The sequence below is a fragment of the Pelophylax lessonae genome (assembly GCF_965119305.1).
Source record: "Pelophylax lessonae genome assembly, chromosome: 6".
NCBI classification, from domain to species: domain Eukaryota; kingdom Metazoa; phylum Chordata; class Amphibia; order Anura; family Ranidae; genus Pelophylax; species Pelophylax lessonae.
Window position 1 is genome coordinate 184,050,389 of NC_138773.1, and position 26,199 is coordinate 184,076,587.

Sequence of the window (26,199 nt, forward strand, 5' to 3'; positions counted from 1 at the left end):
TATTGTTCATCAATAGGCCAAGACTGTACTTGCTACACTATGCTGAGTATTTATCCATGTTTACTCTTGTTGTTTGAGTGCCTTTCTTCCTAATGTTCTTGTATTATCATTTTGCAAATCTCAATAAAAACTATTGAAAGTAAAAGACATTCTGATCGTTCAATCATTATGAGAGGAAGAGTTAGCATCAGATTCTCAGTTTGTCGATTCGTGGTGCCTCAAGTCAGGTATGGGATTTTAAGGGCAGGAGTGAGACGAGTAAACAGTAGTGGTACAATTTATAGATAAAATTTATTTACATGTATAGTTATATACAGAAATTCGAGTGAGTTAATGGGTAAAGTCCCATTGTGATAGTGAAGAGAAAATAGTAAGGTGTGTTTACAAGTGGAATATGTGACTTTTGAACAAAAATAGTAGATGGTCCTGCTCTGCTGTTCCTCATATCAAAGAATGGGAATGATTGCAGAGAGGGGCCTGATCGGTATTTGAAATACCGATCAGGCCCCTCTCTGCAATCATTCCCATTCTTTGATATGAGGAACAGCAGAGCAGGACCATCTACTATTTTTGTTCAAAAGTCACTTATTCCACGTGTAAACACACCTTACTATTTTCTCTTCACTATCACAATGGGACTTTACCCATTAACTCACTCGAATTTCTGTATATAACTATACATGTAAATAAATTTTATCTATAAATTGTACCACTACTGTTTACTCGTCTCACTCCTGCCCTTAAAATCCCATACCTGACTTGAGGCACCACGAATCGACAAACTATATTCCTGGGATGGTGGCAGAAACTATTATTTTTCCTTCCAGCCAAGATCCAAAAAACTTATTTCTTCAAGCATCAGATTCTCATATATTCATTTTTATGAATTGTCTGATATAGGAGAATATGAGTGTTTAGAGCCTGAAAATATTTTACACATTGTGTTGCTTATTCAAACAGAATGATTTATACAGTTATGGGAATATTATCTGTAAAATTTGCTGTATTACTCTTGATGGTAGTGGCAAATAGAAGGAAACATAAATGACTCTGTGTTGACATTGAAATGTGATAATTTCTCCTACACAACCTTTGTTTAGTAGATCCTTGGAAGATTGATATTATAGAAACAGCTAATAATAATGATACTAGTTTAGTTTACAGTATAGTTGTTACATCTAGGTCTCTTAATTATTTTACAGAAACACATATTATGATAAACTTGTAAACATAGAACTTATTTTATTTTACTACTTTTGTTAGAACACACAATTTGGGAATGTTAGATGGATGGGTTGCTAAAACAAGGATGTACAAAAATTGTACATTTGAAGCATTATTACCAATTATAGGATATATTTATCTTATTTTAAAAAGAATAGACGTAGGAATTTTACATGACTTATGGATATATACTGCTATTGAAGAATATGCTAATTATATCTAGATGAAAAAAAGATATAGTTAAAGTACATACAGGCTTGTGTGGAAGAGAGGGATCTGATTTAATGTGTTCAAATAGAATTACTGTGGAACTAAATAATACGGAATGTTGAAAAAAAGAGCATAGAAAAGAGTTGCTTGCTGGTCATAGATAGATAGATAGAATATATAAAAATGAATATGTTATTCATATTCTCTGAAAAATTGCCAAGAAATCATAAATTCTGCCAAGGTATGTAAACTTATGAGCACGACTATATAAAAATGAATATGGCAATCGAATAATGGAGAGTTATTATTATTTATCATACTTATAATTGCTTGGTGTGAAAGATAATGTACAGTATAAAGGCTTATATGCGAATCATTTAGTTATAGAAATTTCCTGGGATAGAAGAGATTTTAATAATTAATCATTTATATTATAGAGTACTATAATTTGACATATCCAAGATATTTACTTCTTCCTCACATTGAAATAGGAAAATAGTTATATGATTTGGTCAAAGATGTAAGATGTAAACTTAAGAAATTGATGGAAGAAAATCTTTGATGAAATTACATCATTTGGATGAAAAACTAACTGAAATAAATAAATAATAATTTATTTCTTGATGGAATGAAATAGTTACATTTTTCACAGGAAAATCTCCGGGTTTTGGAGAAGTGCTTATGTACATTATCTGACATATCCAATTTTAATATTGTTTATTGTATTGTTTGTTATAATTTGTTTGTATTGTGAAAAAAAAAAAAAAAGATGATCAGAAACATTTCTTATTTAAGATGAATGCACTTTTATTAATTGATTATAGTGCATCGAGGGGGAATTGTTAGAGATTTAGAGTTTAATATTATTTTAAATCATAAAAGTCCCTGAAATACATATGAATGTTATAATATATTATGTTCGTTTTTGAAGGTTATTTCAATATGTCTTTGTGAAAGAGTTAGTATGTTAGGTGGGGTTATGTTTCTTAACTATAGACTGAAACCATATATGCAAAAGTGGGTGTTACTTTTATATTTAGAATTACTACCTTTTTGGGGCAGACTTTTTGCTGACATTGTCTTTACATACAATATAAGAATACACTATGTTAGACATTCTAGAGAGAGAGTTGAGAAAAGGACATCCTACACTCTGAAGACATGTAACATTTGTCATATATCTCTCTCTCCGTCTGTCTGTTTCTGTTTTGTTCTGTTTCAAATGTTTTGCCTTTCTTTAAGAATATAAACAACTTTCCTGAAGTAACGTGACAGCTAAGAAGTCTATTTTGAACACAGAGGTTCCCCTTTTTCGGGCCAGAAAGATAGTAGATGTGACCTGGTCAGACCACTCTTTGCTCTGGACTTTGCGCGACACCCTAGTATATCCCAGGGGCCTGGCCCCATGGAGACTGAACGACCCACTAATAAGTAACCCCTCAGTCTGCTTATACATTGAACAACACCTTAAGGAGTTTTTTGCGCTAAATAACTCTGAGGATACCTCTCCTGTGATTAACTGGGCAGTCCACAAATCCACGATCAGGGGGTACCTCATCCAAATAGTGTCTCGTCTTTAAAAGAACACAGATTCTCTTTGAAAAGGAGAAAGACACACTGAAGGACAAGCCTGGCACCAAACTAGCCTGCAAGTTAACACCTTGACGTCGCCGAACCACACTCCCTAAGACTAGGCATGCTAACGGCACCCTAACTCAGAACCCATAGACCTTTTTCATGCCTAGTATACCTCTTTATACGGTGCGCAGAAACTCACCTGAAGCCATGGACAATCCTCCTAGGGATTTAATCCTCCCTTCAGAGTGTCATAGGAAGATTTTGGAGGGGGAAATCACGCTGGCGGCAATCAAACAGCTAATGCTTTCAAAATCCCGGGTCCAGATGGCTTCTCTGCCATACTACAAAAAATGCACTCCACAGTTGGCCCCTCAGCTCCTCAAATGTTCTATGGCTATATGGGATGGTGCATCCCTTGATGCAGATTCCAATAGGGCTCACATATGCTTAATACCTGAACTGCAAAAGGATCATAGCTATGTGGCCAATTATTACCCAATATCCCTGATCAACAATGATCTAAAATGCCTAACCAAAATATACTCAAACCAGTTAAACACAATTTTGAAAAATTATATACACAATGATCAGGTGGGATTTGTCCCAGGGTGCCTGGCTGCAGACTAGTTTTGAGGGGCTATAGATCTGGTCTCTGCGTTGCGTTCCAATTGGGATAGTGTGGGTGCCCTGCGACATATGTTGTCATCACTGAACCTACACAAGGCCTTTGAATCCCTATCCTGGCCTTTCCTGTTTCACATACTGAGGAAATGAAATTGCGGTCTGAAATTTCTTAACCTATAAAGCGCATTATACTCAAATCCATCGACTAATATAATCAGGCAGGGCTGCAAGTTAGATCTCCTGCAAACCCGGAAGGAGACTAATCAGGGATGTCCCCTCTTGCCTCTCGGAGATGTGTGAGAAAGGGAGGGGGGGGAGCCGCTCAGGTGTTAGAGTAAGAACCTGGTGCAGGTCAGATCCGCCGCACGGAGATATGCAAATTCAAAAGTGTGAGACCGCACTCAGGATATTTTGATGAAACCAATAATGCTCTTTATTCCTCAGGAATCAGACAGACAGACAGTGTACAGGAACAGACGTGTCAGGTTGGCGCGTTTCACTACATGAACCGTCGCTTACTCATAACCACACTGAGAGATAGCAGAGATCGGCTGGTATTAGTAGGTGGATGTACCCACAAAAATGAATTAATGTAATTAAGCACAGGTTATACCACTTGAGTTGATGAAAAATAGGACTAGGCCGATCTATCTGCGATCACACAGCTGGGACAATCATGAAACCCCATCAAAGGGGATACAACAATACAATGGTAAAGAAAAACATATATGGCAAAGATAAAAGCTATATATGTAATAAAATCATGTATGCGCATTGGAACACCATAGACAGGCTGTATAAAAATATAATGTGATAAATGGAATAGAGCCCCCAATGGTGTATACAAATGTAAATATAAATATAAATATAAAGATGTTTATGTGACACCTACACACAGGCTGTTATTATCCGTTGGATTCCATTGGACAGCTCCTCAACCCCAATTGCTTGTGTTTCTTTGCAAGCCTTTCTTCTTCTTTTTATAATTATACTGCATCCACGATTTCATGCATTCTGACACGTTTTTCCTAACATTAACAATTTTTGTTTATATTTATTATTTCCATTTGTCACACATATATATATTTTTTAATCCACTTATTCACCTTCTCCTCTTATACATTTTACACATATTTATTCTTATAAGACTTTTTCTATCAATACTATTCATCACCATCACAATTCTCTCATAGTATTATATTGGTTTACTGAGATAGTGATTGTCTATATTTTACCATTATAAACACTTCCTATGTATGGACAGATGTTTAATCCACCTCACTTTATCACTTTTTTCACATTTAATAACGTTTTTTGGATGGATGCAAGAAGACATCTTTATATTTATATTTACATTTGTATACACCATTGGGGGCTCTATTCCATTTATTACATTATATTTTTATACAGCCTGTCTGTGGTGTTCCAATGCGCATACATGATTTTATTACATATATAGCTTTTATCTTTGCCATATATGTTTTTCTTTACCATTGTATTGTTGTATCCCCTTTGATGGGGTTTCATGTGTCATTTGATTGTCCCAGCTGTGCGATCGCAGATAGATCGGCCTAGTCCTATTTTTCATCAACTCAAGTGGTATAACCTGTGCTTAATTACATTAATTCATTTTTGTGGGCACATCCACCTACTAATACCAGCCGATCTCTGCTTTCTCTCAGTGTGGTTATGAGTAAGCGACGGTTCATGTCGTGAAACGCATCAACCTGACACGTCTGTTCCTGTACACTGTCTGTCTGTCTGATTCCTGAGGAATAAAGAGCATTATTGGTTTCATCAAAATATCTTGAGTGCGGTCTCACACTTTTGAATTTGCCCCTCTTGCCTCTCCTCTTCATTATAGCAATTGAGACTCTGGCATCAGCCATTAGGTCCAATTACAACATTCATGGCATTGAAAGCAGAGGCACAACCCACAAATGTGCTTTGCCGATGACCTGTTGCTTTTCATCATGAATCCCATTACAACCTTGCTTAACCCATTTACCCTGTTGTACTGCATTGGAGCCATTTTGGGATTACAGGTGAATCAACTAAAATCGGAAGCGTTAAATGTAAATCTCCCAGATTCGGCCCTGGGATGGATACAGACATCCTTCTCCTTTAAATGGTGCATGCAGGCGCTACTCTATCTTGGTGTCCAACTGACTTCTAATGTTGCAGCATTGTATAGAGTCAATTATCCTCTCCTCTGTCACTCAATCAAACGTGACCTGAAAAATTGGCAAACCCATGATCTTTCTACTTCAAATGCTATATTACTTTCGGTCTCTCCCAATCCTTGTCCCATCTGTATTTTTCTAAAGGTTGCCATCACTGATCTATAAATTTATTTAAAAAAATGGTGGCAGCTGGGTGGCCCGCTCCACTCTGTATATGTCCAAATGGTGAGGCTGGTTGGGATTCCCCACTTTTTGCGATATTATAGAGCGGCCCAAATTGTCCAGTTGTATGTTTGTGGGACACGGCATGCAAATTATACCCTCTACAATCCCCCCATACTCCAGTGGCCCCCCTCTTTAATAACCGCCAGCTCCAGGGCAGCAGATTCAACAATTTACATGGTGGGTCAAAAAAAGGCCTTTACAGGATAGCGCACCTCATAGATCATAAGATCTATGGATAAGACAACCCACCTATTTTAAGGACACACTAACAATGCTGTCATCAGAGACCTATCACCTGTGCCAAACTGCACATTTTCTGCAGTCCTTAAAAAAGGATCAGGTTGACATAACCACCAGGACTCTATTTGAGAATAAATGTATACGCAACACCGATTCACAGGGAGGGATAACCGAGTTATACATTCTGTTCAATAGCCAAGGTAATAAGCTTTCCTATCAAATGGCTTGGGAATCGAACCTAGGTAAGACTATTAAAGAGTAGATGTGGACAAAGTAGTCGACCAGAGTGCACAAGGGCATACTCAAAACTTCCCTTGTGGAAGCAAATTACAAAGTGTTATCACGCTGGTACCTCGTCTCAACAAATTTGCCAAAACTAGACATTTGTACCTCACCGCTTTGTTTTTGGTGATGCAGACAGGAGGGCGATATGTTTCACATCTGGTGGTCCTGTCCGAAAGTTCAACAATTCTAGATTAGAGTGTTCAGTCTTGTCTATTCAGTGTCGAGACAGAATATACCCATCAGCACCAAAACAGCGCTATTTGCTGACCTGTCAGAGGAGATCCCCAGACATCTTCGAATGCTTATATATTTTTTTTCTACCAGCTAAATAAACTATAGTGCGAGCATGGAAATTGCCCCTGAATAATATCACATTGGTGAAACAAAGTATCCTGGATTATGGTTAACGAAAAACTGACCAGTATCCATGAAGATAAACAAGCTAAGTTTGAAAAAATATGGAACCCCTGGATTGCGTGCCTCCAAGCTCCCTAGATGCAGGGTCACCTTCACGATGGAGGCCCAGGCCAATGGGACCAACCCTAATTTTCTTTCTTCCTAATTTTTGTTTATCATGGTTTATGTTATGATCTAATGATTCTTTGTAAGGTTGCTAATGGGGGACCATGAATCTTCCCTAACCCTCACAATTCCTCAGGAGTGAGGTAATGTGATAGGAGGTATTGGGTTTACTTCCTGAGAATGATATACCCCTTCCTCTCCATGTACTTGGCAATGAGTGACCTATGGTTTACTTAAAGGTTATTACCCAATTATTTTAATTTTTTGATATTACTTTTGTAACCAGTTGCCGATACTTCTGGGCTCATAGCCTTAGGCATATGGTTTCTTATTAGGCCTGAATGTTAGGTCAAATTCTTCTTGATTTACCTGCTCCTTGGTTACTACGTTATGATCTATGATTATATTGGAGGAAGCATCGGCTTTTTGACATTTATTTGATATTGTTTATGCTTTTGCATACTGTACAAAACTTTGCAATAAAACTATTAGAAAAGAAAGCTAAAAATACCTATGTTTGTTGGGTTATCAGCCAATGGTGTGAAATATCTGTTATGCTGAACAACTCACTAATATAGACAATTCCAATAAAGTGCAAAGTGCCATAAGGAATGAAAAACATCATTATTAAAGTGACGTGCAAAATCAACTAATGACAATCTCCATAATCAAACTTATTTTCTCATATATGTAAACGAAAATTAAATCTGAAAGTTGATAGAGTCCAAACAAAGTCCCTTACCATGCAAAAAAAAAGAAAAAAAAAGTGCTCCGTGCTGAATATAGTAGTGTCACCACTCTTCCACCTCTGTGTTAATATCAACAGACAAACTGCTTACCAGAACCACTGATCCCAGAGGGATCAAAAGCGCTCTATGATATACTCCCCAAGGAAGCCACAGCTCACTTCCGATTGATTCAGACTAGTTCAGGTAAGCATAACCACTTAGCTCTGATTGATAAATATCTTAAAAGCAAGGTGGAAAATTAATTGTGCAAAACCGCATAAGACTTTATAAAAGAATAAAAATAGTATTGCACTTACAGACTGAGTAAAATCATTGGCAATTCAAACATCCACAGTGCACAGCCTCCAATGACGCCTGTTTAGGGGAAATGTGTGGGAGGAGCTAGTGGTGAGGTCAGGGCACACGAGCCTAACGAGCGGAATCGCGGTCTGTGCACTGTAAATGTTTGAATTGCCTACGATTTTACTCAGTCTGTAATACTATTTTTACTCTTTAAAGCGGAGTTCCAGCCATTTACTCACCTGTCCAATGGTCCAGCGATGCGGCCGCCGGAAGCCTCGATCCTCTCCCTCGGCGCCGGCATCACTGCTGTGGGCACCCGGCTGTTACAGTTTGCGGCTTCACAGCCGGGTACCCACTGCGCATGCACGAGTCGCGCTGCGCGCCGTGATTGGCCGGCAATCTTCTGGGACCTCTGACGTGTCCCAGAAGATTGCAGGGAGGGAGGGGGAGAGGAGAACTTCCGCTCAGGGCGCCGCAGCGCTCCGAGCGGAAGTGGGAGCGGGTACCTGTCAAAACTAGGTACCCGCTCCCCCCCCAAAAAATGACATGCCAAATGTGGCATGTCGGGGGGTCAGGACTCCCTAAAGCGGAAGTTCCACTTTTGGGTGGAACTCCGCTTTAATAAACTGTTATTCGGTTTTGCACAATGAATTCTCCTCCTTGCTTTTAACATACACTATATTGTCAAAAGTATTGTGACACCTGCCCTTACATGCACATGATTTTTAATGGCATCACAGTCTTAGTTTGTAGGGTTCAATATTGAGTTGGCTCACCCTATGCAGCATTTTTTTCCTGCAGAAATATGTGCATTTTTTATTTTTCCCAAAAGTTTAACTGTTTTGTTATAAGGAAAAAACAGAAGAATACACTGAAGATAATATAAGAGCCATACTGGGTCATGCTCAACTTATGCAACTGATGTTATAAAGAAATACATACACCTATTTTGTCAAACATCTCATATTAATTAGATATTGTTCAAGAAGGGACACTGTGTGGTTCTAAAATACTGGCTATCAGTAAATATTTGAATTTGCTTTTTGCAAAGTGCTGTTGGTTGGAACCCGACAAGTGATCATAAAGAGTAAACTGGGTAGCAGAGACATCATTCTATTTTAGAAAAAAAAAATATATATATATATTTATATGATATATGCCCATGCCTTTGATGAAAAAAAAAAAAAAAACATTTAGTTCATAAACCCAGTTACCTTTGGACTAGCTGAGGTAAACAACATGTAGATTATATTAGGATAATTTACATTAGGTTAAATAGGCAGGAAGTTTGTCACTGAGGTTTATCAGTATTTTTGATTAGGGGTGATTCATCTCCACAATGAATAAACTCTGTTGGATTTTTATTTGCCATCATTAACTGATTTAGTCAATTAATTTATGGTATAAAGTTTGCATATGATTAGTTAAACAAGCTTGCAACAATTAGTTACAAAGAGGCTGAAATTATTGATTATTTTATGTATTTATTTCATTATATTCATTATAATTGCTGAGTATTTTACATATTCACATGTAACAGAAAAACTTCAAATATGAAAAAAAAAAAAAAAAAAAACGTTGGTATGAAAAACAGACAAAAGTGCATTTTTTTTACTTGCTTTCCTTTATAAGAAAGAAATGCAAGTTCTATTAACTCTAAAAGAAAGCATAACACCGCATTCAAAAAAGAAAAAAATATATTTTTTCATCCATATTCTTTTTTATTTAGGTATCCAATTGTGTGAGCAATTCTTTCCATTATCTGTGGTTTTACTGGGGGCACATCCCCAGTTTTAGCCATTGTACACAGAAAAGTGGATATGCACAAAACTGAATGCAAGGAACAAGAGGCCATGCTACACATTACACATTTTAAAACACTGCATGAGTAAAGATAATAAAATGATCCACTAAGGCACACTATGAATACCAAGGCTGCCCACACACTGACAGATATATATCTGAAGATGACATGGTGGGAGATAATCTATAAAGAATTCCTGGAACATACATTATGCCTGACCAATGGCAAGACTGAGACACACTTGGTACTTTCATTGTTACTTCTTCTTATAGAAGAACAGAAAGTTTCACTCCATCCTCATAGAGATTTGTTAAAAAAAGTTAAAAGTACACTGTCTCAAATAATGAGCATTACAAATGCTGGAGAACTCATTGTCATTCCCTAGGGAGGTCAAAACATTGTCTAAAAATGCTGTTCTGGTAATAAAAATAACCAAGGATAAATCTTTGTTTTCTAAAGCAATAGAGACTAGTAAATGTACAATGATTGTTTTAACAGTTCAAATGTAAGTAGTGCCAGAAAGAGAACAATGTAGATGTCTAAAGAGTGTCAGTTATAAAGAAAATATCATTAATATATATATATATATATATATATATATATATACACAGCTGCAAGAAAAATAATGTGAGCCCTTTGGAATGAATATTGGTCATACAATGGGATCTGATCATCATCTAAGTCACAACAATAGACAATCACAGTCTGCTTAAACCAATAACACACAAAGAATGAAATGTTGCCATGTTTTTATTGAACACACCATGTAAACATTCACAGTTCAGGTAGAAAAAGTATGTGAACCCCTAGACTAATGACATCTCCAAGAGCTAATTGGAGTGAGATGTCAGCCAACTGGAGTCCAATCAATGAGATGAGATTGGAGGTGTTGGTTACAGCTGCCCTGCCCTATAAAAAACACACACCAGTTTTGGGTTTGCTTTTCACAAGAAGCATTGCATGATGTGAATGATGCCTCACACAAAAAAGCTCTCAGAAGACCTACGATTAAGAATCTTTGACTTGCATAAAGCTGGAAAGGGTTATAAAAGTATCTCCAAAAGCCTTGCTGTTCATCAGTCCACGGTAAGACAAATTGTCTATAAATGGAGAAAGTTTAGCACTGCTGCTTCTCTCCCTAGAAGTGGCCGTCCTGTAAAGATGACTGCAAGAGCACAGCGCAGACTGTTCAATGAGGTGAAGAATAATCCTAGAGTGTCAGCTAAAGACTTACACAAGTCACTGGCAAATGCTAACATCCCTGTTAGCGAATCTACATTACGTAAAACACTAAACAAGAATGGATTTCTTGGGAGGATACCACAGAGGAAGCCACTGCTGTCCAAAAAAAACATTGCTGCACGTTTACAGTTTGCACAAGAGAACCTGGATGTTCCACAGCAGTACTGGCAAAATATTCTGTGGACAGATGAAACCAAAGTTGAGTTGTTTGGAAGAAACACACAACACTATGTGTGTTGAAAAAGAGGCACAGCACACCAACCTCAAAACCTCATCCCAACTGTGAAGTATGGTGGTGGGGGCATCATGGTTTGGGGCTGCTTTGCTGCGTCAGGGCCTGGACAGATTGCTATCATCAAAGGAAAAATGAATTTCCAAGTTTATCAAGACATTTTGCAGGAGAACTTAAGGCCATCTGTCTACCAGCTGAAGCTCAACAGAAGATGGGTTTTGCAACAGGACAATGACCCAAAGCATAGAAGTAAATAAATCAATAACAGAATGGCTTAAACAGAAGAAAATACGCCTTCTGAAGTGGCCCAGTAAAAGTCCTGACCTCAACCCGATTGAGATGCTGTGGCATGACCTCAATAAAGCGATTCACACCAGACATCCCAAGAATATTGCTGAACTGAAACTGTTCTGTAAAGAGGAATAGTCAAGAATTACTCCTGACCATTATACACGTCTGATCTGCAACTACAGGAAACATTTGGTTGAAGTTATTGCTGCCAAAGGAGGTTCAACCAGTTATTAAATCCAAGGGTTCATATACTTTTTCCACCTGCACTGTGAATGTTTGCATGGTGTGTTCAATAAAAACATGGCAACATTTCATCCTTTTTGTGTTATTAGTTTAAGCAGACTGTGATTGCCTATTGTTGTGATGATGATCAGATCAAATTTTATGACCAATTTGTGCAGAAATCCATATCATACCAAAGGGTTCACATACTTGTTCTTGCAGCTGATTATATATATATATATATATATATATATATATATATATATATATATATACACACACACACACACACTATATTACCAAAGTATTGGGACACCTGCCTTTACATGCATATGAACTTTAATGGCATCCCAGTCTTAGTCTGTAAGGTTCAATATTGAGTTGGCCCACCCTATGCAGCTATAACAACTTCAACTATTCTGGGAAGGCTGTCCACAGGGTATAGGAATGTTTGGCCATTATTCAAGTCATGGAATGTCTTGGGATGAATTAGAGTGCAGACTGCGAGCCAGGCCTTTTCGTTCACATCAGTGCCTGACCTTACAAATGTGCTCCTGGAAGAATGGTCAAACATTCCCATAGACACACTCCTAAACCTTGGAGACAGCCTTACCAGAAGAGTTGAAGCTGTTATAGCAGCAAAGGGTGGGCCAACTTAATATTGAACCCTATGGACTAAGACTGGGATGCGTGTAAAGGTGGGTGTCCCAATACTTTTGGTTATATATATATATATATATATTGTATATTAATAATATTGATCTTTTTATTGATATGTATAATATTTTATCAGGGCATATATAAAATAGAAAATATATTATAATATTATGTAGCTATAGCTCATTCCAGGATATGGCTTTTTTTAAAAGCACATAAACGGGGAATACTAAACAAAAAGGAATACAGGTACCTTATCCCTGAAGCCCCAAAGGCTCCCCATTATACACCAGGTACCCAAGGTCCATAAGAATCTGCTAGACCCACCAGGAATGCCCATTATAAGCGGAATAAATTCTATCTTTTCCAGGATGGGAGAGTATTTAGACAACTATCTACAACCTCTGGCCCAATCCTACCCTGCGTATTTAAGGGACAGCAAACAATTGATAAATATATTGGACAACTTGGAATGTGATGATGACATCATCATCATGGCAAAAATTGATGTTGAATCATTGTACACTAACATCGGCCAAGATGATGCACTCAGAGCAACATTATGGGCCCTAAGAGAAAAATCTACCCTTAAAAAAGAACAACAAATTTTTATAGGAGAAATGCTAGACCTAGCAATGGGTAGCAATTATTCTTGGCATGATGGGCACTACTACCGACAACATAGGGGTGTAGCGATGGGGGCAAAATATGTCACGAGCGTGGCCAATATCTTCCTCGGTAAGTGGGAGGAGGAGAAAATATATGGTAAAACATAGAAAACCTGATGATCTATAAGAGGTATATAGATTACATTGTCCTTGTATGGAAAGGAACGGAGGAAATCCTAGGAAATGTCATGCAAGATATCAATATAAATGAGTATAAGATTGTGTTCTCAGGTACATATAGCAAACAAGAGGTCAACATCTTGGACCTTACAATATATCAAGAATAACACAAACTTTATACTAAAATATTTTTTAAAGTCACCAACAGCGATGGGTACATACCCACTCATAGTTGCCACCACCCCAGGTGGATCAAGGGGATCCCCAAGGGGAAACTAATGAGAATGCGGCGTAATTGTAAGGAAGACAAGGAATATAACTCGCAAGCGGATGTGCTAATTGATAGGTTCAAGGACAAAGGGTATGATGAAAAACAACTAATAGACCCTTTAAAAAATAAATTGGGACATTGAACAGAACAGAACTGTTAAAAGATTGAGATGACCTTTTACTGGACAGTATACGCTGAATTGCCTCCTGCAATTTCTGAAGCCTTTCCAGAGGATGAAACACTCTAACTGAGTCCAGTGTCAGACCCAGAGTCTGGGCTTGTGGATGAAACCAGAGCAGATTTCTGAAGATTCAGAATCCAACCGAATTTCCTTAGAGTTCACAGAGTAATCTCCAAGTTGGCCAACAGAGCAGTCAAAGACTCAGAAAAGCAAATCATCCAGATACCCCAGTATCACTATCTCGCGCTGATGCAGCAATGCTGGCACTGGGGCCAATACCTTTGTGAAAACCCGAGGAGCGGAGGCGAGACCAAAGGGTGACACCACAAACTGATAGTGCTTCTCGTCCACGGCAAGGTGGAGGAAGCACTGGTGGGCGGCACATATCGAGATGTGAAGGTAGGCAACCTTGATGTCGATGGAGGCGAGGACATCCCCCCTGATGTAGGAATGCCACAACTCTGCGAATGGATTCCATTCGTAAATTCATCAGAAGACATGGCTGCCGCTATTTTCAATAGGGAACCATAGGAAAATGGCCGCTGAGGCCACGCAAAGATGGCCATCAATCTGTAGCTTAAAAGGCAACAAGAATATGGCAGCCCCCGGAGCACCATGCGGCTCCCGGGGAGCCCAAGGGGACCCCAGCAGCCCAAAAAAAAATTCCAACAAGAGGGGGGCCAAGGCAGGTGCCCCTTCCAGGCCCACCCCCGAATCATTTGGTTGCCGGCGGTGTGCTCCCCCCCATCGCCAGTGCAACACCCCAGGCCAACCTAAAAAGGTATGTCCACCCCAGGGGGGGGGGTTGTGTGAGCAGATGGGGTAAAGGCCTGCATTAGACCACTGAGAAAGGGGGGGAACGTGTGAGGGAGGAGAGTTCGGGCGTCCGACCCTCCCAGGGAGGGGCCCATGTCCACCCCAAAACCCTCCAGGGGGGGACAGCTATTTACCACACCAGGAACAGGGTGGGCACCGCTCCGGACAGACCACCACTCCATCGTAATATGGGTGCTGTCGGCCAGGAGGAAAAGCTGCGACTCAGGCAGGAGCCAGTTCGTATGCGCCTTCGCGAGAGGTTTAACTCGCAGGCCAGCTCCCGTCCAGTGGGACTATGTTCCGAACGAACCTAGCGCGGAGCTGCGGTATGCACACACTCGCTGGTCGGACTGGGGGGAACTTAAGGATTCAGATTATCCAGTTGTTCGCCCAGTCTGGCACTTAATTGTAGATCTTACAGGAACAAAATAATAAAAAGAGGAAAAAAAAATAAATTTAAAAGGAAAAAATTGCCAGGACCAGAGATCCCAGCGAGAAACTAGGCCCTTACTCCTGACCTAGGAGACAGCCATCTAGCTGACCACCTAGAGGATCACATGTATGCAAAACAGAAGAACCATGAGATCAAAACAACATTAAAACGTAGCCTTTGTAGATTGGCCTAGGTAGTGAGAGAGCCCCAGTCCTTTAGTTTCTGATAATTAAGGCTCTGCCAACTACCAGACGCCATAACCGTCCCATATTGGGGACTCCATTCCCTCAAGTATGCACAGAAGTATCTAGATAAGATAGGAGACAAGAAAACTGTGAAGACATGATGCCAAGATTGGCAAGAAGCAAAAAAACGAGAGAAAAGGTAGAGAAAAAAAAGGAGAAGAGGAGAGGGTGAATCGGTCTGGAGATCCTCAGTCAATCATCTGTGAAGTCAACTCCGTACATCAGGGACCTGTAAGTAAGCAAGCCAGGGGGGCCATATTTTATCGAAAAGGGAGTGTTTGTCTCACAGGACACTCACTATTTTTTCATTCAGCATGATCCACCTAAGTTTAAGTTTCATCAGTATTAAAGTTAGTTTTAACATCTTTTTTGTATGTGGATTTTTTTCTAAAAATGAAGCTTGTTTAATACATCCCCGAAGCAAATATTGTTGGGTGATGTTATGTGACCATTAGATTGGGCTTCAGAAAAATGGCTAGATCTCATTTCCGGGCCGGTCACGAAGGGCAACCTCCAATTATGGTTCAGACTTGGGTATAAATCTTTTCAGTCAGATGGTGTCGACTTCGCTTCCTGAAGACACGCGCATGCACGCAATGTATTGAGGCTGAGAGGTCCACGTCATTTCTGATTTGCCCAACCAGGATGGTACCAGGGTTGTTGAACACATGGCCTTTCTAGGGATAGCGAGCGGCATGATGGAGCCATTCACACAAAAGAAACGGTTTATGCTGGTGCTTTGAACAACTTCAATAATGTGAGTGTAAAGGCATATGGTTTTATCAATTTTTAAGGTTGTTTAATTCTTATTTTATTATCTGAGTGATATCCGGACCCATCAGAAAAGGAGGGATACATCAGAAGGGATGATTACCCTATGAGGCTAATGCCCATCTATCTGCCTGTTGATATGTTCAGTCTGGTGAGTGCAATATCTTACTAGCATAAGGTGGAGCACGTTTGGTGGTTTGGAGTCCCTTTCCAGCAATATATTGTATTCACCCGGCAATAGTTTGGTGATTGGATTCACATTAAAAGGATTATTAACATAAAAGCACAATTATCTCAGTGATTGGGACTTATAGCGTGTTAACACTTTGTAAATGTTTTTTCACCTTTGTAGGTACACATTGTGGGCTAGCTCCCTTCTTCCTTTTATGTTTTTTGTATAGAGCCACTGGGCATTTTAAAGAGGCAACCGCTCATATAAAAATATTCACTAGTGTCAGGGGGAGGCATTACACCTAGCTCTCACTATATAATAGTTTAACATGCCTACCCCTGTTATAGATAATATATGACTTGATAAGAGGCAACAATTACCTTTGGCTGAATTGTATATGGCTTACAGAAATGGGAGACTTTGCAGTCACTGTAAATGTTGGAAGTTCTCCTGAATCTGCTCCTAAACTAGAGATATGACTCACATAGATATATTGGAACATTGTATGTGACATTCCTCGAAGGGAGAGAATATGAACAAGGGGTGTTGGAAATTGAAAGAAAAACATTATTGGAGGAATGAGAAATATCCTGGCTAAAGATAAAATAAGTATGCTTGTCAAAGGGCTTCATTTCCTAAAGGAGTACGGGCTAGTCACTTAGCAAAGTATAAGTTTTTTCTGAAAGATAAAAGACAGTAATCAGGTAACCTATTTTTCATACGAAAACCAAAAGCATAGCATACAGGTTTTATAGAGCAGCTCTTTTGTTTGGTGCATGTGCCTTTCAAACATTAGTGATCAGTCATGGTGCTTGTCAAATTAATTTTCTTTTTCTTAAGACAGAATTTAAACACGTGCTTTACTTAGTTCACCTTATCTGCACATAAGACACAAAAACAGCTGCAATGCATAATCTGAACATGGGTATACACTTTAGCAAAGCATTTTTCAAACTTTTACTCCAGAAGAATCCTTTAAGTAATTTTCAGGTCCCAGGAACTCCTGCTAAAATTCATTGCCAGTGAGGCCAGTTTGTTGCCAATGGAAAGAATTCCTCCCCTTACAGTTGTGGTCAGAATGTTTCCTTTACAGACAGCTAAAATGATCTTTGTTGTCATGCTGCTGGCTCTTCTGTATGGCATTGGACCCCCAATTTTACAGGCTCCATCAGATTGGAGGTCAATCAGCCACAGCTAAAGGAATTCATAGTAACTTCTGAAGGAACCTGTGGGTTCTACTGAATTTTTGTTGAGAATGACTGTTCTAGCATGTAAGTTAGATGATTACAATTGCTAGGTGTGTAGTTATGTGTCTGTCTATGAAAAGTGCAACATGCCTGTACCAGTCATCTTCATAGCGACTTCTTTCCACACTTTTTCAAATCAGGCTGACTATCATGCTGCAGCTGTCATGGCTCATTCCCACCTGATGTTTTGGCAAGCATTTTGCTGCATTTTCCAGCACTGGCCAAATGCATGTAAATTACAAAGAAAATAAAAACAAGTCTGTTCCTACATTTTATTTCAGCAAACTAAATACAAATCTTGCATGCTGTATTCTGGTTGTATCAACCTGCTGTTTGCTAACCAATTCATTTTAAATTCAGTTCCTAAGACACAAGTCAACACAGAAAGCAATTCATGTGTTCTGACAGGAACCAAACTTTATTACAGATTATCAGTGTCAGTACAAGCAAGGGGAAAGAATTTTTCATAAAAATTGGCACATCCTACTGATGGATAGGGTTTTAGGCCCAAATTTACCTAGTAGACCATATTTTGGGTATAGGAGAGCATGGAAATTTGTGAAAGGGTAGAAAAAAAAAAAAAAAACAGTGGACCGTTCCAGACAGGCATTTATTTTCCCCCAAGGGAAAGGCTTTTTAGTCTGTAGAAAATGTAGAGCGTGTAATACATAGAGGGTGAATTTAACAAATCTTAAATCCTTTAAATCAGGTGTCACAGATAGAGAATATGAAACCTCTGAGTTCATTACATGTGACACCACACATGCTGTGTATGCCCTCCAATGTCCATGTGGACTGATTTATGTGGGTCACACGAAGCGACCCCTGAAAGTCAGATTGGGGGATCATATAGCAAACATCATTAAGGCATAAAAACATCACAGTGTATCAGAACATTTTTCTAAATATCATGCCGGGGATCCATCCAAAATGTTATTTTAGGGCGTAGATCTTGTATACCCTACCCGGAGAGGGTCAAATAGGGTTAGGGACATCTCTAGAAGGGATATACACTTTACGCACTTTAAAACCAGAAGTTATGAACGTTGAATGAGATATCAACTGCTTCATAAGTGAATACTGAACACTCATATTTCCTAAAAATAATTTTAGAAGTGGATAGGAAAAATATTAATTTTTCAAATTTTTTTGTATTTTATATTGCATTGGTGGTCACTTATTAGTGAGTGGATTAAGTCTCCTATATAAACAGAGTAGAGATATAATCATGTTTGCCATATTTTTAGATTTATGGGTGGTATATTTTGAGTTTATATAATTATATGATTTATCTGGATAAATTGCATCAAATCAGTATCCTCCCTCGCATGGTAATCGAATACATGGAGCGTCATTAAATGGACTTATGTTAAAAACATGTAAAAGTCTATCCAAGTTCTGTGGTGGAATATTTGATTAGGCTATTCAGGGAATAATTGAATAGATGGACAAACGGATTGCCTAGTGTCCAGGGGATATGGTGTGAGCCGTGAAGAGGAGTATACACTCGCAATAGAGGGAGGATTTTTAAAAGAAGTCGCCGTGCCGTGCAGCCACCCCCTGTGACGAAGTCGAAAGTGAAGAAACGCGCCGGAGCGTGGCTACACAGTGACCAGAGCAGACCCCGGGATGTATATTTACAGCGTCCTTTGGTGATAGGATATGAAAACAGCATTTCATGTGATTTATACTGTGAATGCCTAAACTGTTTTTAAACAATGTGAGCAGCTCCTTTTTATCTTTTTAATACATTTTGGTGGTTTTAGTTACTATGCCATTGGAAGCTTCCCTTTTGTTTCCACAATGTACCAGACATATTACACTGCGTGGAATGATTGTTCTGACACCTGCCCTTGAGTTAATGATTTCAACTAAAAAGCTGCTTTGCCAACCATAAGAATGGAAGGCATTTGGATTTGGTGAGTTTTTCATCTAAAGAGGGGGATGACTAATTGCATGGGAGGTGGTGTTTGGAAGTGGAGATTCAGAAAAAGGAGGATTTCACCTATTATATGTTTATAGAGCATTGGCACATTAAATAATTAGCACGAAGAACAGCACTGGGTGTTTGCATCATATGGACTTTCACTTTAACCACTTAAGCCCCGGAGGATTTGGCTGCTAAACGACCAGGGGGTATTTTGCGATTCGGCACTGCGTGACTTTAACGGACAATTGCGCGGTCGTGCGACGCTGTACCTAAACAAATTTGACGTCCTTTTTTTCCCACAAACAGAGCTTTCTTTTGGTGGTATTTGATCACCTGTGCGATTTTTTGATCACGCGCTATAAACAAAAAAAAGCGTCAATTTTGCAAAAATAACAATATTTTTCACTTTTTTTATATGAAATTCCCCCCCAAAAAAATGTAAAAATCCAATTTTTTTAACATTTTCGGCCAATTTGTTTTATGCTACCTATGTTTGGTAAAAAAAATCGCAAAAAGCGTATTTTTATTGGTTTGCGCAAAAGTTATCGCGTTTACTAACAAAGGGAAAGATTTTTGTCATTTTTGTTGTTTTTTTTTTTAAACGCGTAATGGCGGCGATCTGCGATTTTTTTGCGGTACTGCAAAATTGCGGCGGACAGATCGGACCCTTGACTGACATTTTTGACACTTTTGGGGTTACCAGTGACATTTCTACAGTAATCAGTGCTATACATATGCACTGTTACTGTAAAAATACACTGGTAGTGAAGGGGTTAACTTTATTTGGGAGGGAGGGGCTGTGTGTGTCCCTAGGGGCGTGATTCTTACTGTGATTGGCTGTCTGTTGAGCTGTAGGGACACTGATCAACGGTTCTACATTGTAGAACCGTGTGATCAGTGTTTTTACACTGAGGAGAATGACAGGCAGCTTGTTTACACAAGCCGCCTGACTTTCTCCCTCTCCCCCGACGATCGCGAGTGACCGGCAGACATCGGGTCCGCCAGTCACACGCGCGGGGGGGGTCCGTGACCGCGCGGGCGCACGCTCGCTTCCCAGAGCCTCACAGGCTAGCGACGTAGACCTACGTCGCTCTGCCTGTGAGGGGCTGACTGCCGCAGTAAATATACTGTGAGCAGTCGGCAAGTGGTTAATTTATACTTTTTGATTTTTACTTTTTGATTTCTATGTTTTTGAATTTTGTTTGCATTACCACAGCTCTACCTGTTAAAGTAACCTGTTAAAGTGATACACTGTAACTTTTTTCTTTCTTTACATTTATATATTTATGGTGGCAGCAGTGAAATTTATTAGCACAGATAGTGACACGTTGCATTTCTGTTCGACAATATTAATAGTTTTATAACGTGGGGTTTTTGGATTTTATGAATAAAAATCTTGCATGCTGCATTCTGGTTGTATCAACCTGCTATAATTAATTTTAAATTCAGTTCCTAAGACACAAGTCAACACAGAAAGCAATGCATGTAAATGCATGTGTTCTGACAGGAACCAACCCTTAATACAGCACAATGGCAATGACTGATTTTGCTATAGAGTGTTTTTGTGTATAGAGTGGTTTACCTATTCAAAAAATGGTTTTGGCACACTGCTTTAATGGGTGAGCAAACACAGCTAGAGAAACTTTCAAGAGCCACTTTAAAGAAACATCATTGCATTTTTTTTTTTAAAGAAAGTGATTTTAAAACTTGATGGTGCATATCTGCAACATTCTGCAACCATTTACTATCAGCACATTTACATGACCAGATTTGAATTTCTGTATCATTTAATTAATTTGCGCTTCTATAACCTGAATTCCTCCAAGGCACAAAGAGTATGTCAAGGCAAAGTGAAAAAAAAAAAAAAGGTTTGAACACGCTGCAATAAAAAAAAATAATAAAATAACCGTTGATAATGGAAAAAAAAATGGAAAAAAAAATAACCGTTGATGTGTCATAAATATAGTGTGTTCTGACAACCTTTCTCTTTGAAATGACAACCAGGGCCTGGACAACAGGTGGGCAGGACGAGCGGCTGCCCTGGTCACAATGGTTTATTGCAGGGATGTGAGTGCCCTGACCCTAACCCTAAGGTTAGGGGGAGATTGCAGTTTGGCATATTTGCCCTGGGCGCTGGATGGCCTTCTCTCAGCACAACACAAGGTATTTTTACCTCTGAATTCCAAAGCACGTGTTGTCAGCCCTTCCTACTTCATTTCTGATTGATTACAAAGAACACAGACCTCTCTTCATCTCCTTTCCCCTCCTCCTCTCCACAACTCCTCCTTGTATACAGGCATTTATTAGTTACCAACTTTTTGCACTTATCAAAAAGATAATAAAATACTTTTAATGGCATATTAAGCAGGCCAAAAGGGAACAATCAAGAGAATTTGATTGTTAGGGTATACATGCACTTTAAGTACTAAACTGCTTGAATTCCTGTAAATGTACATCAGTTATGTTGCAAGGAATTAGTAATTTCTCATTGTCCAACATTTAAATCTTAAATGTTAGCAATATATTATTGTTCCTGAAATGCTCTTCTGTGCTAAGTGTCCATTTAGTAAGGCAGCACAACCTTTAAACATTCAGAAAGGTAATTCTTCTTTGCTAGTACCAATACTAAAATTTCATTTTTGGGAAAAATTATTGGTTAAACAGCCACAGTGTAGCGCAAAAAGCATTTTTCAGTACTAATTTATTATCTTACTGATTTCATCTAACTGCCTTACTACTGTATGTGTGTCATTATCTTTGTACTTCCATGCATCATAATGTCTTTCTTGCTTAATTTATATGCCTTGTAATGTAGCTCCTGTACTGTTAAATATCAGCAAAAGCATACTGTAAGAAGTTCTTGTATAATCAAGGCTAATTAACTCTGTCTGGAAACTACTATTTTATTTTAAAAGTCTATCTCAAGCTAAAAACATTTGCCATACATTTACCAAAGGCTAAAAGGTGGATAAGGAAGCTTTCACTCCCCTACTAAGGTAGACAGTCCATTGAGAACCAAGGAAGTGGTAAGCTGCCACAGGACATTTTTTATTTTTATTTTTATAGATCCTTTAGATGTTACATCTAGAACATTGAAATATGTTTTAATTAGAGTATCTGATCTCATTTTCTCTTTATTTCATATACACATTTACTAATGAATGTCAAAGTTGTCTGTAGGACCCAACGAGAAGATGGAAATCAATTGCCCATTAGTACAAGACAGACCCGTTGCACATAAACCAGGTCCCTCAAGGCTAGCATTTCTACTGGGAATCGGGTCTTTGGGGGGGGGGGGGAACCTTTCCTTTAACATCTGTCCCAAACACACCTCCAGGAGGACCACTGCCTTGCTAAAGAAGCTGAGGGTAAAGGTGATGGACTGGAAAAGCATGTCTCCAGACCTAAACCCTATTGAGCATTTGTAGGGCATCTTCAAACGGAAGGTAGAGGAGCGCAAGTTCTCTAACATCTACCGGGTCCGAGATGTCATCATGGAGGAGTGGAAGAGGACTCCAGTGGCAACCTGTGAAGCTCTGGTGAACTCCATATCCAAGAGGGTAAAGGCAGTACTGGAAAATAATGGTGGCAACATAAATAAAATGACACTTTTGGCCCAATGTGGACATTTTCACTTAGAAGTGTACTCACTTTTGTTGCCAGCAGTTTAGACATTAATGGCTGTGTGTTGAGTTATTTTGAGGGGATAGAAAATTATACAAGCTGTATACTAGGGATCGACCGATTATTGGCAAGGCCGATATATCGAGGGCCGATATGCACTTTTCCCGATATATTGGTATCGGCCCCAGAGGTTACCGATATTGCCCATATTTTCGTGACGTCATTCTGCCTTCTTAGGCCGCCTCCCTCGCCTTGGACAGCCTCGTGCGGAGTCGGGACTAGTCTCGCAGGAGTGTATCACAGCCATACACCCACCCACAGCAGGCCGATGGAAGCCAGCCACCTACACCCACAGGCCCTGTACCAGCCAGCCACAGGTACTGGTACCATTGAGCCAGCCAGCCACACACAGGACCTATACCAGCAAGCCAGCCACACATAGGTCCTGTACCAGCCAGCCAGCCACCCACCCACAGGCCCTGTACCAGCCAGTCACAGGCACTGTACCAGCCAGCCAGCCACCCACATCCCCTGTGCCAGCCAGCCATCCACCACAGGGTGTCAGCCAGCCAGCCACCCACCACAGGGTGCCAGACAGCCAGCCATGCACCACAGCATGCCAGACAGCCAGCCACCCACCACAGGATGCCAGCAAGCCAGCCACCCACCACAGGGTCCAAACCAGCCAGCCACCACAGGGTGCCAGCCCCCCACCACAGGGTGCCAGCAAACCAGCCACCAACCACAGGGTGCCAGCAAGCCAGCCACCCACCACAGGGTGCCAGACAGCCAGCCACCCACCACAGGGTGCCAGCCAGCCACCCACCACATTGTGCCAGCAAGCCAGCCATTAAGCATTAAACAAAAATTAACATGTTCAGTACCAGATTTGTGCCAAACATTGTCTTAATTTTTAAAAACTTTACATGTACAAAATATCGAACCATATTAGCAGATACCGATATACGATGGCCAAAATATCGGTATCGGCAACAAAAAAACGATATTGGGCGATCCCTACTGTACATTCACTACTTTACATTGTAGCAAAGTTTCATTTCTTCAGTGTTGTCACATGAAATTATATAATAAAATATTTAAAAAAATGTGGAAGGTTTACTCACTTTTGTGAGATATTGTATAAGGAGAAGCAGTTCTGCCAAGTTAGGACTGCAGGTAAATTCATAAACTAAGCCTAAGGAGGAGTTGGCTCTATGCCATTATAAGGGTTTTGCACCTTACATAGGATGCAGGTGCATGAAAAGGAAGCCACAAAGAGAAGAACCACATGGATTTTAACAAACAAAAAAGGCAAGTAAAAAAAAAATAAAAATTAGGTGGGCTACTATTTAATTATTATTTAAGCCCAGGCTAGTTTTTTTTTTCACAAGATCACAAGGACTGTATTATTCTATGGGTAGGAAGTGCAAAGATAACTTACTGTCACTTATTTTCAAGGTTGCTTTGTTATCCAGGCCCTGTTGTGAAGTGACACCACATTTCATACTGTGTGACAGGGATCTGCAAAGACAATAGAGGAAGAAATATAATTAGCACCCATCTCTTTACCACTATGCTATCTGCTGTTTTATCAACCATCAGTTTTTTCTTAACTATAACAGTGCACAAGCTTTCTATATTACATTTTTTTAGTTTACGGTTGTAGGGGAAATAAGTGTTAAATAAAACCACTGTGGTGTGTAATTCATGGGAATTTTACTCAACTAGTCAACTCATTGCCAACACTTTATAATCTGTAGTATTCAATAACTCATCATAATTTCTGATTATTGTTCAACAATGTGTAACAAGATACTTGCATGGTTCAGTCCTGTCTAGGGATTCTTTCTTATGACCCACTTGATTTTTGTACTGAAGGTTTGCATATTTTATGATGTTTTTTAGTTTTCTTTACCTTCATTTTCAGAATCTGTAATGCATAGAGTTCTGTAAAGCTGGCTTGGAGCCAACTCTTAGCAATTTCATTAAAAAAAAAAAAAGCATTGTGTAGGGATCCGAACAGAAAATGCCTTGAATCTCATTAAAGATATAGCATAGCTGCTAGTTATTATAAAACAGCATTGCTGAACATGCACATAGAACAAGACAAGTTAAAAAAATACATTAAATATAAATCATCCAACAACACTGTTATTTTTGTAATATAGCTGCCTCAACAAGCAAGAAAAAAAAAAAAAAAAAAACGTATGTATTAAAAATGGGCAAGTAAAAGTATGGATTTTTCCTACAGCTTACCTGTTTAATCCATTTCTTGGAGTACATTATGGGACACAGAGCAGCCATATTCATACTATATGGGTTATACACCACCTATAGGTGAATGGACACTGGTAACCAATCAGACAGGAAATCCCCCCCCCCTCCACATAACCCCTCCCATAGAGGATGTACTTCAGTTTTGTAGCAAGCAATAAACATCCCAGACAAGAGGGGAGGGATCTCTATGTCCCAAGATGTACTCCAAGAAATGGATGTTACAGGTAAGCTGTAGAAAAAATCCATATTTCTTTATCGTACATCACGAGACACAGTGCAGCCATATTCATTACTATATGGGACATCCCAAAGCAATGCACTTGAAGGGAGGGGGGACATCATAAAATACCACCATCAGATCACAGAAGACCTACATAGCTGCCTGCAGAACACTGTGGCAAAATGCAGACTCCTCCTGGGTCCTAACATCCACTTGATAGAATCTAGTGAACGTATGCACTGACGACCAAGTCGCAGCTTTGCAAATCTGAGCCATAGAAGCTTGATGGTGAACTGCCCAAAAGGCACCTACTCTTCTGGTAGAGTGTGCCTTTACCGGAAAAGGTTGAACCTTCCCATTTTAAACCATACGCCTGGATAATAACCTGGCAAGTCCATTGAGAAATAGTAGATTTAGATGCTGCCTGCCCTTTCCTGGGCCCTTCCAGCAGCACGAGCAAAAGGTTGGTCTTACGCATCTGAGCTCACCTTTTCAAATAAATCTTGAATACACGTACTACATCAAGAGAATGCAACTTTTCCTCTGCTGTTTGAGGATCTGGAAAGAAGGAAGACAGTGTAATGTTCTGATTCAAATGAAAAGCAGACATCACCTTGGGCAAAAAACCTGGGTGTGGACGTAGAATCAATATGC

At 39.5% G+C, this 26,199-nt stretch overlaps 1 protein-coding gene across 2 annotated transcripts in view; it reads right to left on the reverse strand.

Annotated features, from left to right (window-relative positions):
* GULP1 (GULP PTB domain containing engulfment adaptor 1) overlaps positions 1-26,199 on the reverse strand; it is a 788,491-nt gene that overhangs the window by 542,319 nt on the left and 219,973 nt on the right. For both annotated transcript variants that reach the window (XM_082260575.1, XM_082260574.1), the window contains exon 2: positions 24,490-24,569. The gene's annotated coding sequence lies outside the window, so the exon portion shown is untranslated. The remainder of the gene's footprint in view (positions 1-24,489; positions 24,570-26,199) is intronic.